The sequence below is a fragment of the Dendrobium catenatum genome, unplaced genomic scaffold (genome assembly GCF_001605985.2).
Source record: "Dendrobium catenatum unplaced genomic scaffold, ASM160598v2 fragScaff_scaffold_249, whole genome shotgun sequence".
Lineage (NCBI taxonomy): Eukaryota > Viridiplantae > Streptophyta > Magnoliopsida > Asparagales > Orchidaceae > Dendrobium > Dendrobium catenatum.
The window spans coordinates 3,929,301-3,948,913 of NW_021318711.1; positions in this window are offsets into that span (position 1 = coordinate 3,929,301).

The following is a 19,613-nucleotide window of genomic DNA, read 5'->3' on the forward strand; positions in this document are numbered from 1 at the left end:
ACTAATCACAAAATACAATACCAATCAGAATGTATGATTAGTTATAATCAGATTAAATAATCATCATATGTCCTATGCTTATATGAGTTAATTAAATATTAAACTAATTATATTATACACTACATATTTTATTGTATGATTATGCATTTGATAAGTGTAACTAATATTATATTTTGTGTTAATTTGTCAGTGAAAACATGTTATTTTAATTCTATGTGCGCATGAAAATACAGGAAAGGAGCAAAAATTTTAAAAGTATGGTACAGCGATTTGGCGTCGGACACAATACCGTCTAGGTGCCATCATTAATACTACTAGAGTGCCCAAATATGGACATGGCGATGCCCAAACTCTTTTTTATAGCGTCGGAGGTGTCAATACCGTAAAGCACATCGATCCAACTATCCCAGCGTCGTAGTGTCGGAGGAGTCAGCACCGCAAAGCCCAGTCTCTGTCGGCACAACACCATGCATGGTGCCAAATTCCAACGCTGCTAAGTCAAGGAAGTGCCATGTGGATGTCATAGTGCTCAGACCATTAGCAACGTCGCGGCGTTACAGTTGTAACTATTCATACAATGATCTGCCAGCAAATTAAGTGACGCATCGATTTATTGAACAGCGGGTCCATATCATCATGTGACGTAGTGGAGGAAATCTTCAGTGCTATAATGTTAGTTCATCTTTTGAGCACCGTAGCGCAATCATCTAAAGCACCGCAGCACCAAAATCTATTTTTTATATTTTTATAAATAGTATGTCTATAATGTTAGTAGAGGAGTTCAATCACTTATTTAATTACATTATTTATAGGGTTTATCTGATTTTTTCTTAGGAGTGACAACTAAGGAAATTCAGAGAAATACAAGATACATTCAATTAGAGTGTTTGGCTTATGTTTGTAGAAGTAATTCTGAAAGTTTAATGAGGAGTGTTGAAGAGATTATTGATCCATCCGGTGATATCTTTTCTTTTGTATTTTCTTTCTTTTGTGCAAATTAATGAAAATGATTATGTTTCACTTGTTCTTCATATCTGACTAAATTCTCTAATTTAGATTGATGATGTAAATGAAATATGGAGTACTAACGAGTTCTCTTCATAAATAATTTCATGATATTTTCAAAGTACCAGTTTTTTGTTTGATGCACATAGTGGCAATATATGTAGTCAATATCATGTGTAATGTGGAGACTGAGAAAAGAAATGTAATCACAATGAGGTATGTTGAATTGGTATGAAGAAAGCATACGCATAGCATTTGTCAAGTATCAAATTTATATAGATGAATTAATATAAGTGGGGTTTAATAGTAGACGATTTACTTACACTTCTAAGACTTTTATAGGGTGGCAGGCTATGAGTGTTTAGAGTGGTATTTAGGTTGGAAGAGTTTAATCTATCCTTTGTCTCTTCATGCTTGATTGAGTGATTAATGATGCATATGCTCTGAATAGCATCAATATAAAAGAGATTTTTTACGAAACATATTGTATTTACATTCTATCAATCCAAAATCATTTGCCCCAATAGTGTTTTATTTAATTAATTTTTATTTTAAAATAAGAGATTGAATCTCCATGAAAATTTATTTTTATTAAGTAAAAAATTATTGTAGTTGAAGTTGGCAGTACTAGTATTTACAAGTAAACATTCTTCCTTGTGGAATCGATATCTACTCTATCACTATATTACTTGATTTGGCACTTATACTAGCATATATTAAGTGGGTTTTTTAGTTTAGCATCAATGAAAATTTAAGTATTATTTATGGATTGATAAAGCCCTAATTCATTTTCACAATTCTTTAGGTTACTCTACAACCCCCATCAGGTTTTTGGCGCCATCGCCAGGGAAGAATTTATTTTATTTGCAAATTTATTATAATATTTAATTAATCACATAATTAGCCCAACTATACATTTTAATTCTTTTATTTTAATTTTTTTGATTGCATATATGTGGCTAGATGCTTACAAGATATAGAGGGAAAAGATGTTTAAATTTTTATTCTTAAATTGAGAGAATCCTTTCTAAAATCAGAACTACAAAAAAAAAAAATTTAAATGGTTGCTCCTTTTCAAAACTTTGATCATTCTAAACCTCTTAAGGATTTTGCAAACCCTATAGAAAACAAAATTCACCAAAAAATAAATAGACTTACCATCTAAGCAAAATAATTTTAAATTATTACTTGCAATCACTCAGATAATATAAAAATATCAAATTGAGGGAACTTCCATTGAAGATCGTAATCTACATTTAGCAAATTTCTTAAAAATTTATGCAACATTTAAGTATAATGGTGTTAGTGATGATTTGATTAGACTTAAATTGTTCTCATTTTTTAAAGAGATAAGGCAAAAATAATATTAAATTCTTTACCTCTAGGCTCTATTAGTACATAGAATGAGTTGGCCACAAATTTGTATGAAAATATTTCCCGCCTAAGACTGTTAAGTGTAGAAATGAAATTACATTTTATACTCAGTTAGAAGGAGAATCTATTTATGAGTGTTGGAAAAAATTCATGGAGATGCTTAGAAAGTGCGATCTCCATGCCTTACTTGATTGGTTGATAATTTAAACTTTTTACAATGGATCAGTAAGATCCTTCAGAATTGTAATTGATGCTACAGTTGGAGGTTCTTCGATGTCAAAGACTTTTTAACATGCTTATGAATTAATTAAAAATGGAAATAAATAATTTTCATTGGGCAAGTGATATGGTGAATTCTAAGAGAGTGACTGGAGTTTATGAAATATTTTTTTTTATCTATTTTGATTGAATAAGTTACATTAATATCAATGAAATTAAGCACTTTAGGTTTAAATCCATATTCATTTTTATATTTTAAAAATAAAAGTGAAATGGAAGAAAATGATATCCAAGGGATTCAAAATATAAATTTGATTTGAAAATTAAACAATCCCTTTTCAAATACATATAATCCAGATTAGAGGACATCAATGGCTATCATCTTTTCCAATGTCTCTTTGGCTCTCGCTCTCGGGGAGATTCTAGGGTTCTTCTTCGGGCATTTGGTTGGTAGCTTCTTTCTTGAATCTCTATGGTTTTTTTCTCTCATTTCTTCGATTGTTTTGCTCTAGTGTTTTGGGTGCTTGTTTTGCGTGGTCGAGTTCTCTGTGAGCTCTCAGGTTTCACTGTAGAATTTTCATTTTCCCTTGCATCTTTCTTCTGTTTTTCTGTGTTTCCTTTGATTTTAATTCTCAAGTCCTCTTTGGTCTTGCTTCCATTTTGGGTAGGCCTCTACAAACTGACCAGGCTACGGCCTCTATCTCTTAGCCATCTGTGGCTCGTGTTTTGGTTGAATTGGATATTTCTAAAAAACATCCCACTGAGATTTGGATAGGTTATGAATTAAACGGCTACTTTCAAAAGGACAAATTTGAAAACAATCCCATCTTTTATTCTCATTTTAGGATGCACGGTCATGGTTTGAGTGATTGCTTTAAATTACATCCGCACCTCAAGAAGGATAAAGAGATTGCTAGACTTTCTAAAGTGCAGGAGGGTAAAGATGAAATGTCTTAGGAGGGTTCCTCCCATTATCAGGTAAATGCTTTTTGAATCAGTCTTTGGTGGATGATAAAGGTGAAATTTCTCAAGGAATTGAAATGGTTCTTCCTTTGCCTGGTTCCTCTTAGGTTGAACCTTCCCCTCCTCCTAATGGTGATTTACTTAATGCTCAAACCATGGAACCTACTATGGATACCATATTCGTTCCGACTGTTGGGGAGAAACACATTTTACCTACCAATCCTAATAGCTTACCTCCTGATTTGTATATTCCTTCTGACCCTCAACATGTTCTGTCTCAATTAGTTGTTTCTGATATTAATACTAACTACTCTAATTTTATTAATCCTTTGATCGTGAATGAGCAGGTTATTGATCTAATCCCTTAAATAGCTGTTTCAATTTTGCCTGAGAATGATTTGCCTCATCAAGAGACTCAACCATTTGCCCAAACCATGAGTATGAAGGAATTTAGGGAAGGAGTTATGAGTAATGTTTCTACTATAGAGGATGGTGTGTTATAAATAGTAGGTGAGCCTGCAGGTAATGTTTTTACTGATATGGAGGTGGATATTTTGGCAAAATGCTTTGCTAGAGAAGATCATGATAAGAGCTTCTCCAAGGGGCATGTCAAAAGAGGTAGAAAACCTAAAAATGTTGTGTTCCAGTCTTTTAGAAGCACATGCTCGCATACTTCTAAATAATTTATTTTTTTATATTTAACACAATTATTTGGAATGTCCGGGGCATTGGTTGCCCTTCTTCTAAGGTTAGAGTTAAAAATTTATGTCGTATTCATAATGTGTCTATTCTTGTCTTACTTGAGCCTCTTATTTTTGTGGATAAATTACCTGGTACTGCTAAATTCTGAGGTTTTAAAAATGATAAATCAAATGTTGCTAATAAAATTTGCATTTTTTTTTTAAGGATTATGTTAGAATTGATATTATTGGGGATTTTACCCAAGCATTGCATTGTAATATAGAGAATGCTAATTTTCAATATTGTGTTTCTTTCGTTTATGTTGCTTCTTCTCGTTATACTAGAAGGATTTTATGGGATCAAATTTTATAATTTTATAGTATTTGCAATCTTCCTTGGCTTGTTGGTGGTGATTTTAATACTATTTCTAACCCGACTAAGCGTATTTGGGGGTTCCCTCCCCATATATCAGTTGATGGGGGATTTCAATGACAAGATTATGGATTGCAACCTTATTTACATTGGTTTTTTTGGCAATAATTTTACTTGGCAACGTGGTCATTTTTGGCAAAGGCTTGATAGTGTTTTATTATTCAATAATGTTTGGCTTAATTCTTTCGAGTTTACAAAGGTTGATCATCTTATCCGTACTCTCTCTGATCACTCTCCTCTTCTGATTCATATTAAAGATAGAGCTAGAGGTTTTCCGTCTTAATTTAGATTTCAAAACATTTGATTTCTTCATGATTCTTTTCTTGATGTGGTTCAGAGTAATTGGCATGCTCCTATTTTTTTGGATGATTCTATTGTGGGGATGAATAGACTTTGGCTTAAACTTAAGAGATTGAAGCAGGTTTTGAATTGGTGGAATCATAATGTTTTTAAAAATCTATTTTCTAATATTTAAAATGCGGAGGATAGGGTGCACTCTTTTGAGGATCTTTGTTAGTTGAATCTCTCTGACCCCAACCTCTGCCTTTTGAAAGAGGCTAAAGTTGAGCTTTTTAATATTCAAGCTCAGGAAGAAACTATTTGGAAACAAAAAGTGGCTGTCAAAAATCTGGTTGAAGGTGATAATAATACCAAATATTTCCATGCCTTGGTTAGCAAGAAACGAGCTATTAATTGTATTCATAAGATTTCTCCTAAGGATGGTCCTTTTTCTGAGGATAATAATGAAATTACTAACTTGGCTGTTAATTATTTTCAAAACCACCTTAATAAAACTGTTACTCCTTTTATCTCCAATCCTTCTATTATTCCTAATGTTGTTTCTTTTGAGGATAACAATGACTTATCTAAATCTCCTTCTCTTGAGGAGGTTAAAGATACTCTTTTTAGTATGAATGCAGGCCCATATGGTTTTACTACTAAGTTTTTTTAGAAAGCGTGGCCTATTAATTATATGGATATTTTCTCTGCTGTTATTGATTTTTTTAAAGGTAATCCTATTCTAAAGTTTTTTTCTTTTACTATTATTATGCTTATCCCCAAGAATAATACTGTGAATTCCTGGAATGATTTTAGACCTATTAGTTTGTGAACTATTTTTTTATAAATTGCTTTCTAAAATCTTGATGAATAGGTTAAATGTGTTGTTTTCAAAGCTTATTTCTCCTTTTCAAATGGGTTTTGTTAAAGGTCATGCCATTACTAACATTATTCTTTTGGCGCAAGAATTTTGTGAGGACTTGGATGTCAAGGTTAAAGGGGGTAATATTATTATGAAATTGGATATTGCTAAGGCTTATGACAATGTTAATTGTTCTTTTATTTACAACATCATGACCATATTTGGGTTTGATTATAATTTTATTTCCCTTATTAAGACTTGTATTGAAATCCCGTGTTTTTCCATATTGTTGATTGGCAAGAGCCATGGTTTTTTTAAGGCTTCTCATGGGCTTAGGCAAGGAGATCCCATTTCCCCTGCATTTTTTATTATTACTGCTGATTACCTTTGTAGGGGTCTTGTGGATCTTTTTGATAAATGCCCTAGTCTCTATTTCAGAACTCTTGGCAGTATTAAAATCTCTCATTTATATTTTGCTTATGATTTTATTGTGTTTTCTAATGCTTATAGAAACATGATTACCAGGATTGTGAGTTTCTTTGACCATTTTGAGTCAGTTAGTGGTCTGGCTTTTAATAAGCAGAAGTGCAATTTTATATCATCTAAAAATATTCCTACTGATCGTAATGAGGCTATTAAGAAGGTGACTGACTTTAATCACTGTTTTTTGCCTTTAAAATACCTGGGTATTCCTTTTTATCAGGGGAGAAAGAAGTCTTTTCTCTTTGATAGCTTAATTATCGTGATACATAACAAATTATCTTCTTGGGATTCTAATTTCCTTTGCTATGGTGGTCGACTTACTCTTATTAAAAGTGTTTTTTACTCTATTCAAATTTATAGCTTTCAAACTCTCCTCCCCACTAAGACTATTTGTTATAGAATTGATAAAATTGTTAATATATTCTTGTGGAAATGTTCTGGGAACAATGCTACGATTAATTGGCCATCTTGGGGTAAATGTTATGGTACTTTGCAACAAGGGGCTTTAGGGTGCAGAACTATGTTTGATTTAGCTTCCGCTTTTTCTTTCAAGCTTTGGTACAACTTTAGGGCCAATGTGAGTTATTGGGCTAATTTTATGATAGCTAAGTATTATGGTGGTAAACACCCCACCCTGTGTAGTTCTAGTATTGGCCACTCTAAATTTTGGCAAAGGCTCTATTCTGTTAAATGGAAGGTTGAGCAGGCTCTTGTGTGGGGCCTGGGTAATGGAAATATTTTCTTTTTGCAAGATCGTTGGTTGAATGGGAGTCGATTGATTCTTTATTGAATTCTTTTTCCATTAATAATGTGAAGGTTAATTACTTCTTTTCTAATAGTGGGCGGGATCTAAAAAAACTCTCTGTTGGCCTCTCTGACTTTATTATTCAACACATTTTAAAGATTCCTCTAAATATTAATTCCAGTGATGTTTTACTTTGTTCTCTCTCTCAAAAGATGGTTTGCTTAGGGTTAAAGATGCTTAGCATTCCTTTAGAGAAAAAAATGAGTCTCCTAAGCTTTTTAAAATGATTTGGCATAAAAGCCTTCCTTTAGTTTCTATGTTTATTTGGAGAATTTTACATAAATTTATTCCAACAGATGATAACTTGAGGCATAGAGGTTTTATCTTTCCCTCTAAGTGCCAATGATGTTACCATGTTGACAATATGCATCATGTTTTCATCTCTGGTCCCATTGCTGTGAAAGTGTGGTCTTATTTTGAGGATAACTTTCTTTCAATTTATTTTATGCTAGGAATTCTATTTACACCTTGCTTGATTGTTGGTTTATCATGTCTAAAGGCCATGTCAGAAATGTTATTCCTTCCCTTATCCTTTGATTCCTTTGGTTGGAGAGAAATGACTCTCATTTTAATGGGGTTAATATGAATTATCATAGAATTATCCATAAAGTTAAGGATAAGGTGGTTGTCCTTTTCTCTGCTAACTTACTGTCTGTTAAGAATTTTAGGAATTTCTTTTTTTACTTTGTCTAGTTTTGGCATTAACTTGGAAGTGTACTTTTTTCAAAGGGTTTCTAGAAGCATTACTTGGGTTAAGCCTAACAGTAATTCTGTTAAATTAAATGTGGCAGGTGCTGGTTTGGGTATAACTGTTGGTTGTGGTGGTGTCATTAGAGATCATAATGGCATCTACTTACTGGGTTTTGCTGGGTCGATTGCTAATGGTAGTATTAATTATGCTATTTCTTATGCCATGCTTCACGGCTTAAACCTCTGTGCTAATATTCATATCAGTAACATGGTTTTGGAGGTGGGATCCTATTTTGATTATAATTTTATTAATCACAAGAAAGACATGATTTATCCTTCTGCTCTGTTTTACATTCGTAGTGATATTAAGGATATCTTGAATACCCTTAACTGCTCTTTTTCTGTCATTTTGAAGGATGGGAAAGTGTCTGCTCAGTCTATTGCCACTTTAGGTTATGATTTAAATGGTATGACTAAGTTGGCTTTTTCTCAATTGCATGTTCGTAATAAAGGCCTCCTTAATCTGGACCAAATTGGTTTATCTTATGTTAAGAATTAGCTCCATGCTGGGGGTGTTTTTGGTTGCATACTAATTGCTATCCTGTTTTCTTGTTTATGTTTGCTCTATTTTCAGGGGGCCTATTTTTACCTACCTTGTGGGTGTTGACCTCATTTTTGTATGAGGTCACTAGGGTTTTTTTTCCATACTCGATATCAATTAAGCCTCCAAACAAATTTTAGACCCTAGGATCTATCTGCTCTAGGATCCTCCTAAACTCCAGACCTTAGGATCTACTCTAGATTCTAGGATCAATCTAGATTCATATTAATTCAAATCAATTCAAGATTCAAATCCAGCCAAACTTTAACCCAAATTAGCTTAAAACCCAGGCTCCAGTTTAAGCTTTTATTCTGCCTTTAAATCAATATCAAATCTAGTTTAGGATCTATCCAATCATTAATAATCATTCAATTAATTAAAAATGATTAGGATAATTCAAACTTAAACTTTGAAACCCAAAGTCTAATTCAAATATAGAAATTCAAATCAAAATCTAAGGTTCAAAGGCCCTGTCCTGAAAGTCTTTTTTACTGAATTTTCAAACACTTCAAACTCCAATCAGATGACCTCTGATTTAGAGTCTATCAAATTCATATTGATGAGAAATATCTCTAAAGGCAACCCTCCAAATTAGAGCTCATTCTGAGGTCTCTAACCCCAAAAATTGAATTGAAATCCTAAGGTTGTAAATTTTTTAAATATTTATAACCTATGCCATTAAACCTACCACCCAGTGGATCTTGACCTTGGAGCATTCTCTAAAGCCTCCAACTAATTCCAGACCCTTTACTATAACTCATTGAGCATTAAACTACATTTTGGTAGACCCATTTTGACCCCTAGTTGAATAGGGCTCAAAATAACCAAAATGCCCCTTAAGGGCAATTTTGAAGTTTTCTCCAAACTTCAACATGGCCAAACTTCAAGTTGGCATTTTCAAATAAAACTTTTCAACCTCTTCTAATGCATCCTAATCACCATTAGGAGTACAGTGGACCCAAGCTCAGACCCTAGTCGAGCCTGGTTGACCAATTCAACCTATGTTGACCAAAGTACCCCTTAAAGCTTTAAATGGGTTATTCCAACCCATTTGATCAAATCAAATCCCTTAAGTTTTCAAAACCATCTCAAAACTTGAGTCAAATCCATTCAAACTTATTTGAAGCCAAGTCACCTTGATTTTACATAGTCAAACATGGACCTATGATCAAAGCCTTGTTGATTTGAGAGCCTTTGAATCCACTTCATTTAACATCTTAAATATCCCTTGGTATGACATGAGTCAATCCATGGTCATTTTGACCAAGTTAACACCTTTATACTTATTCAATGTGGGGCTCCAAAAATTTTGCCCCAGTCTCCGCTGAACGTGTTGCTTTTTATCTTTGAGGGGGGGGGGGGGGGTATAACAGAATAAGTTCAGGGCTAAATTTTGGATGGTATATGGGTTTATAGATAAGACACTACCCAAAGATTTCGCCCTCATTTTGTGAGGACTTTATGATCTGAGTTCTGGTTTCCTATAGGCACAAGCCTCTATAGTTAATTACCCCTCTCGATAATGAGAGAGAACTTTCAATTAAGACTAGTCGTCAATCAGATACATTATATCCATAGATACATAGTATCAGGCATATAGTAGCAGCATTGGGCTTGGATATTTGAAAATGGTTGAAAGTTGGGAATTTAAAAAGTTTGACATTTAAAATAGAAATTTCACCATCATGCACTTAAAGTGAATAGTGGAGGAATGGATAATGGACCCGATCAAGATCCCATGGTTCCGTCATCCCGGACCATCGTGGTCTCTGGTCTACTTAGTCAGAGGAGATAGTCGACCCAACCTAACAAAAGGATCCTTGTCGGGAAGCATGGGTTGCTTCGTCCAAGGGGACCTTGTAGACCTGAGGTGGGTATTTGTCTAAGGGGACAAATTTGAATCCACCTTAGCTAACAAAAGGCTTTGTGCCCTATCAATTATATCCTATTGATTCATATCTCAAGGATTTGAAGCCACTAAGGAGCGCATTGGCTCTAGCCATAATCGATATTTTGTGGTGCCATTTGGTGGCAAAATCACTCAGTTCAGAGGGCCCCAGGTCATAACCATTTATCCTGCGGTGCCATTTGGCAGCATAACCACCGGTCAGAGGACACGTACCATGTCCTTATTGGAAGGAGATTATTTGAGAATGGATCATAGTGATATTTTTGGCTATCCATTTAGCTATATGTGAGCTGAAGTAAAATTTAATTTGTACACCTCAATAAACTGTTGCAGAGGGTAGATGGATTTTGCTTCAAGTGTTGATGAATTATTTCAATTTTCAATATTTTTGGATTTTGGGATTTTCTGGGATTTTGGACTTTGTGGAGTTTTGGAGTTTTAGTGGCATTTTGAAGACATTTCAAAGCATTTAAAAGCATTTGAAAGTATTTGAATCACCCCTCTGATTGAGATCTACATTCAACACGACCATTATCGGGGTAAGGGGTTATTTCTCTTTGTTGATTGAACCCTATCGACACTATCAACTTGTTGATAGGAGATCGAGTTTCATAGTATTTATGGCTTTATTAGTGAATTTATATAATTATAGGCCTTGAAAGCCTAATATGAATGTATTAAAACAAACATATCGGTCGCCACAATCATATATTTGTTTAATGGTTTGAATCTTGTCAACTTCTATTGATCCGTATAGAAAGATCGGGTTCGAACTTGAATTCACTTATTGACCCACGTAGTATCCCTAAACATCATGTGTGTACCAATAACACGCTCTCCAGGGCCCATGCGGATGTTTGGGGGCATTTTTTGATTATTTATTGAACCTTGTCAACTCCTATTTACCTTCTTAAGAGGATTGGGTTCAAATTTATTGACCCGTATAGGATCCCTAGACGGCACGTGTGTACCAATAATATGCTCATCGGGGCCGGTGCGAGTGTTTGATTATATTTACCCCTTTGTGTACCCATGTTTATAGAAACTATAGTGCATGTGTGGGGCATTTTGAGACTTTGTTGACGCCTTCTATCTACTTGTACGAAGGTTGCAGATCTGGTGGCATAGCGTAGCGGCTTTTGAATAGAGTTATCTGCTGCTTTATACAGGTAGACTGTTGTTCACTACTTATTGATTTTTGCAGGTAGATTATAGTGCAATAGCTAATCTCCTTCTTTGGATCCTAGGAGCTCATATTTGCTGAAAGCCTTATACTTAATGTTTATAATGGATCTCTAGAAGATTGAAAGGATTTACATATGCCGCATTTCTTTATGTATTTTGATATGATCTTTGGCCCATACAGTACATCCATCATTACAACAGGTATGTGGGTAGATATATTCCTTCATTGACTAAAGTTGACTACAGGATAATGCATTTACTGAAGTCTTTCTATATCTACCCATAAATGGCATGCAGTACGTACATCCATGTTTGTATAGAGATTGTATGTATTGAAGATCTTCTGTTATATATAAGGGCTTTTGCATTTATTACAATTCTTCTATTTTTGTTTGTATATAGTGTATTGTGTAAACGAAGGATCTTCTACAGCAACTTGAAGGAGTTTGCATTTGTTGTATTTCTTCATCCATATTTGTAGGAGAATTCATCACACTTGTAACATACCCAATACCACAATTTGTGGGCACAATCACTATATCAATTACAAATTTTAGGTTGTTCGTAAGGGATCCACCATCCACGCAATATCTCTACTACTGTTGTTTGTAGGTATATTCAACACCTTTTATATGCATATTAATATAGACTACTGAATGGATTGCATTCATCAATAATATCCCCATGTATGTTGATTGATGATTTGTTACATTTTCTTGTGTATATTCTAGTAATTATGAAAACCATTGTTTATATCCATGAGATACCTAATGTAAGTTGTAAGGGAGTCATTGCTTTCACATCTTAGCCATCGTCATCACTCATAAGTGGGCTAACATGTTTACTATGTTTCTTGTAGAGAAGTTAGATCCCTCTACGTCCCTCATGAATAAATTGTATCATTCATTAGAGACCCCATTTTGTAGCAAGTGGTGTCCAAGGTTCTTTATAGCGGCCTTCCTTATTCATACATGAATCCTCTGGTCATTTCTCCTGAGTGAGATATATGAGTACTTGTTGTTCATTTGAATACCAAATCCCTCTACTTATTTGGCCTTGGGGATGGTTCACAACATGTGTAGGGGCTTAATATTTAACATTTATTTGATATCCACATTCCATCGAGCATGAAGTCTTGTGAACAAAAAAAAAAAAAAAAACTCTATGTTATTGGTTATAAACATATCACCACATTCTTCATTTGATCATCGCATGCAGGTTGATATTCACTTGAATGCATCCACATGTGTCGCCTTGTTATTCTTATTGTATATCAAACCTTTCTAGTGGCATTTGATTGCATGAGTCTTTATCATCATTTGTAAGTAAATGATGTTTATAGGTTTTATATTCATTGCAAGTCTTTCTTTTCATCACAAGTCCCATATATGTTCATTTGAATTTTGTTCATCAACATCTCCTTATTGATTATTGCTTACAAACAAATGATGTATTTTCTTTTGAGAACAACATATCATGACATGGAATTTGATCAAGTTGTCTACAACCACATGTAAGCTAGTAGAGTTTGCAAGTCTCTTTTTCACCAGCAATCTTACATATGTTCATTTGCATTTAAGTTGGAGCTTGTGATCAATAGTTCAAATCTTGACCACTTAACATTCGAATCAATATTCAAGTTCAAATTAAGTTTGATTTAAATTCTCCTTTCATTCAATCATGTTAGGTCCCTTATTCCTTCAATTAAGTTCAAGTTTGAATTATTTGAGTTAAATTCAAGTTCAAATTAATCATTTAAATTTTATGTCAATTTGCATTTTATCCAAGTTTAAGTCCAAGTCTTTGAATTTTCAATCAAAATTTCGGCAGCCTCCCGACGTCTCCCCCATTTAGGAAAAAACTACAATAAACTAGGCCTTTCCCACCACGCTAAGAAATCCGTGTATGGTAGGTGCCCTTGGATGGGGACACCGCAGCCATATTTTTTTCATCCCCCACCATACTAAGAAAAGCATATATCAGTCATCGGTACCATTTGCAAAAGAACGACAATTGTTTCCCCACAAGTGGGTACTTATGGGTATCCCCACTTCGTCGTACGCATCACACTGTTTCCCATCCCACCATGCTAAGAAAAGTGTGTATAAGTGGTTTTCTAGTGCGCCACGAACTTCGAATAAGGGATTTTAGGTGATTACTCGCTTCGTAGCAAGCGTCACGATGCACTTCCTCCCACCACGCTAAGAAAAGCATGTATAGGTGGTGTTTTGTCGTGCCGCATGCGTCAAAATTGGGCTTTCGGAGTTTTAGGATTTAGGAGTTATACCTTTACATTATGGTGGCAATGGCAAGGGAAAATGCAAGCATACACAGAACCTCTCTCTATCTCTTTTTTGTAACTCTTTTCTCTCTTCTTTTTTTCTTTATATTATTATGTTTTATGTAGAAGGAAACAATTTCTATGATACCTGATAAAAAAAAGTGCATTGGAACAAGCTTTGTCTCACTTTTTTTTAGAGAACTTGCGACCAATAATCTTCTTCCAGGTTCTCATCCTTGGAAAAAATCCTTGGTTCAACATCTACCTCAAAACGGAACCCACATCATGAACAAGTTTCTCACTACAAAGGCCTTCAATAGTCATCTTGCATCACCAAAAAGAAAGGTAGGATATCTCCTTTTTGAGATCATTGGGCCCATAAAATTCTTTGCATCAATAAATCATTTGGCATGCAACAAGACACATAGAAGGGCTTGATAAGTTGCAAAATTTGGATAGCATCCCTTTCGCTTCATTGTCTTCAAAAGTCCCATCCCTTCATCATTCTTCCCTCCTTAACATGGTACAAAAATCAATATATTGAAGGTTACTGAGCTTTCACATCATAAGCAATAGAGGGAAGTCAGCTACTGTTTTCTTCAGGATAAAGCTCACTGACTTTATTTGCGTGGCTGAGTGGCTTGTTGAATGGAGTACTTCATGCCAGAGAGAAAATGAGAGCTTCTTCACAACAAATATGAGGAAAGTAGCTGCTGGAGATTGATGGAGTCTTGCTGAAGAATCTCTAGGTGATTAGAGGCAGGCTCAAATGAGCTGAAGGAAGGATTTGGCTTAGAGGATTTGGAATAGGAAGGCTAGTTGATTTGAGAGAGGCTTGATTTGATTGAAGGTAAGAGAAGAGGCTAGATTCAGCAGGGAACTAGGATTTAATTGGAGGAAAATTGGTTGGATAAAGCTCTTTTCCACGTGAGAAGAGCTATTATGTGGCTAGATTTTTGGATTGTGTGTGAGGGACAAATAGGCTTAAGGTTTATGAGGAAGCTACTGAAAGAGACGGGTAAGGAAAAGCTTTGGGTTTAGGAGGTAGAAGCTGTTGTGAGGGAGGCAGCAACCTGAGCTTTCACGTCAGAAGCAATAGAGGGAAGTTAGCTACTGATTTCTTCAAACCAGGTGTAGGAGGCAGATTGCAGCAAGGAGAGAAGACTTGAGGGATCAAATGATGCCTTCAACTAGCTTGCTTGAGTCAAACGGAGAGATGGAAGCAATGAATCGATAAAGTGGAGGAAGGATTTGGAGATGAAGAGCTCTGAAAGAGCTCTAGACATTGGTTCGGTGGGATGAGAGAAAACTGAAGGGAAGATTTTTAGGTTCTGAGTGTGGAAGAAAAAAATGAAAATTTATGGAAACATTTGTTTGAGGTAATCCCCTGGATTTACGGGAAATTTCGGCGGGATTTATGGGAATTAGAGGAGATCTCAAAGCAGGATATCTGAGGTCTAAGGTTTGCATTAAATGAGATATGAAATTTGCTTTGAATTTTGTTATGATTCTATTTCTTTTAAATTAATATTAGCATTAACACTAATATATTATTATTAATTTGAAATTGTAATGTGTGCTGAATTCGAAAGGAAATGCCTTATTTTTTGTGCCCTCCTCAAAATTCATGTACTTGTCTCGATCTCATCACATAACTTTTGTTGGATAAATTGACAGTGTATTTATGGTATTGTCGATGTTCCAATCACAACAGCGTAGTCCGTTTTGTGATCGGACTTTTTTTGGGAAACGCTGAGGCTAATTCTCCTCAATATGTGTGTTGTCTCAAAATTCATGTCACTCATTAGGATGATCCAAATTGAACAAATAAAATATAGTTTTTGAGTATTTGCAATGTTTTGAACATAATGACAAAGTTTGTTTTCCCATCAGACTTCGTTTAGGCAACCCTCAAGGCCTTTTTCCTTGATATGTGTACTTTGTCTTGAGATTCATGCCACCAATTTAGATGATCCAAATTGAGCATAAAAATGTAATTTTTTAGTATTTGCATTGTTCTGAACACAATGACAAAGTTTGTTTGTCGATCCAACATCATTTGATCAGCCTCGCACTTTAATTTTGGTTGTTTGTCGTCCCTTTTGACCAATCTCATCCATTTTAATTACGAGGTGTCTTGACCAAGAAGAATTCAGTGTCTTGATCACAATGATACCAGCCGTTTGGCATTTGGAGGTCATTTGGCCCCTTAAGTAATGCGTTTTGTTAATTCATGCATTGCTTAAATCACCATTTTCGCTTCTTTTTGCATGTTTTATGTAGGGGTCAACAGTCAAACTAGCTTAAACTATCTTCCTTGCTTTCAAGCCTCATTCCTAGGCATCAAACCCTCTTCAATCTGTCATTCTAGCAGCCCAAACACTCCCCATGCCACTTCACCATCACATATGGAAAGTTGACTAGTTAAACGGTCAACATGGCATTTGGACTAGTCAAAGTAAGTAAAACATTCAACCTATAGGATTTTCATCAACACATGTCATCCCCATGCATTTGGATGGCAGTGAGGGGCACTTGGAAGAATCCCAAAGTCTTATCCCATCAATCAATCATTAGGGATAAGGGGAAAATGCCAAAATAAACCTCCCTAAGCTCATCATACTCTCCTATCTTCCAAAACTTCTAATTCCATTAGCTCAAAAATCTATCCAACTGAAGATTTATCCTCTCCAGTTATAAGAGAATCCTACCCAAGCTTTTCCTAGGTAGTTGATAGTCTTGAGAGCCCAAAATGAGAAGAGAGAGAGAAAGAGAGAGAAAGGCTAGTTATTATAGAAGAATTTGATCCAGTAGTTAAAAGCTCTTAGACCCTTGAAGGAAGTTGTAGAGGACTACAATACCTTTCCAATAAGCCCAAGATCATCCAAATCCGTCCATAGGATTCTAAGATATCTAAACTTTCCTCTAAAACTTCAATTTGAAACTGCAGCAAATCTACAACACATGAAGCCTCCAAACTTCAGGTGTTGGAAGATTAGGTTCCCATAAAGTTGTGTTTCCAATTTCATCCAATTTGGACAAGTATTTTGAAATTGATAGCTAATTGAAGTTTTAGTTCAATTTTGAACTATTGGATTTGGCTCAATCAGAGCCATCCGATCGTGCTTATGCACGATCGGACGTCTTGATGTGGCGTGCTGTGCTATGATGTGGCGTGCTGTGCTTATGACACGCGTCCCACTATTGAATTTTAGTCAACTTGAATTAAAAATTTGAATTAAATAGGCAGAACTTCCAAAATTCATAGGAAAATTATTTCTTCATTGAATTTTTATTCTTGGGCTCGTTGGAAAGGTCTTGAGCCCTACTATATATTAAAATTAAACTCCAAGTTTTTTTATGATTGGATTATGATTTATTTCAGATTATTTCAAATTCATTTTTAGCAATTTTCTCATAATCCTGTGATCAATTGAGCCCAAATTTTGGTGATATATTTTTTAAAATCATAGGCATCACTTATAAAATTCTTAGGATCAGATGTTCAAAGGATTTCTGTGATGTGAATTTTCAAAGTAATAGGTCTATTTTGGATCCAAAATTTTGAAAATTCATAACTCATCAAATTCTTAGAATTAGATTGTATAATTGCTGTGGTGTGCTTGCATATGTTTGAGGGTTATATGACAAACATTTCAAACCTATCTGAACACTAGAGACACCATTAAGGATAATAATTAAGGACATGTTTAGAAAACTTAGAAAAATTCTAGAAATTTGGATACATATCATTTTGACACAAAACTTTAAACTTTTAAACTTAATGACACATACAGCCCATAGAATTTTCCTCACTGGCTTTAAAATTCATTATGTCCCTTAATTGATTTTCTTAAGCTTAAATCCTTAATTAAGAATTAAACATTCTAAAAATTATAATAAATCAATTTTAAATATAAAAATTACACATAATACCTCAAACTGACCAGCATTTAAATCTTAATCAACGAAAAATAATATCCCTTTGATTTCATAGCAAACCTTAACTTAATTTAATTTTAAGTGAAATTGAATATTTAATTTATACAATTAATTCAAAATATTTAAATATTCTATAAAATTCCCAAACACTTTGGAATCTCTCCTTCGATCAATACTGACCTTTGGAGATGATTTGAAGGAGTTTGGAGTTCATTTGGAGCAAAATTATTAAAGCCCCCTTAATTGAACCAATTAAAAAAATTCAATAATTGTAAAATTTTGAAATATCATAACTAATTCCAAAAAATTTATAATTAAACAAATTCAATGGTACTTAACTCAAAATAAAATCTAGTATTTATAAAAAATATCAAATCTTCATAAATAAGTCAAAGTTAAAAAGTCAACAAATCGGTCAAACTTAAGTCAAAATCAAATCAAATCCTCAAACCTTCATAATATAATATAGAAAAATTTAAATCCAATGAACTTAGTGTCTAACAACTCATCATAAGGTCTAGTATTTTATAAAAATACTAACTTTCTAAAAAATGCTCTTAATTAAAAAACCAACTTTTCACCTCTTAATTAAATGATTAAAATAATCCAAAAAATTCTTAAAACTCACAAATCATTTTAAAATTCCAGAAATCTTTAATCAATCTTAAAACAAACAATCAAACAACTTTAATTAAAATTCATTAACCTTCAAACCTTAATCAATCAAATCACTCAATCATACTAGTTATCATTGGGTAACCCAGGCCTACGAGGTTATTAGCTTAGCCCCAAGGAAGGTGAAATAAACTTCACGACCTTAGTGAGAAATAAAGATGGTAATCAATAACACTTTAAAATATACCTTAAAATCAATTTTAAGCCATTAATACTTAAATTCAAACTTAAATTCCATAAGTCTTTCAACCAACCAGAACCTTAAGCATCTTCAACCAATTGCCTTATATTGGACATCATACCCACACAGCCTATCTCATGCACTTTAGATGGTTTGATAGGACAACCAACTCTAATACTAGGTTAGGCTGGTGTTTGTTTTTTTGCATTTGTGTGCCGAGTTTTCCTTAGTTTTCACTTCATGCTGGTTGTTATCTTAAAATTGATTGATTGTTTTTTTATTTACTGCACTCTCTATTGTGATTGATTGAGAATTTAAATTTCAAATATATCAACTACTTAGGATATTTTAACTGTTGATTATTTGAATAACCCTATAGGTGTCCTGTCTAGATTTTTTATTTTTTAAATATAATTTAATTTTAAGCATTGAGTTGTACTTTTAAGTGAATTGAGAATGAGATGTTAAAACATCCAATTTGGAATCCAAAGATGAAGGGGTATCCCTTAGGGGAGAGTCTCTCTCAATTTGGAGATCTAAATTTGGATAAATTTGAAAATATCCAAAGAGGAAAGATAAGACCCCATCCAAGGGGGAGTTTCTTTTCATTTGGATATCCATACCCGATGATCCAAGGAGTTGCAAAAGGACAAAGAAGTGGATAACAAGAAGAATCCCAAATCTCAAAGTTACTTGAGTCATAGGATTATAATCTGGGTTGTTGTCACTAGTGCCCGGCCACTTCACGTTTCTATAATTATGGGATGTAATATTAAGTGGCACTTGTCATGTGTATATTCAATTTGAGCATTTAATTTAATTGATTATGTAGTAGAACTATCTATTTTTTAGTCTTTTTACTTGCATGTCGTATTTGTTTTACTATGAAATTCATTCGTAGGCTCATAAGGACTCGCTTAAAACTATTTCTACTTAAATAAAATTAAAACTTTTTAAGATAACATAGTAACTATAACGATTTAAGAAGTAAGACCGGGACCGCCGGAAGTTCCCATGCATTATTGTTACATCTTCTTTCTTTTTGC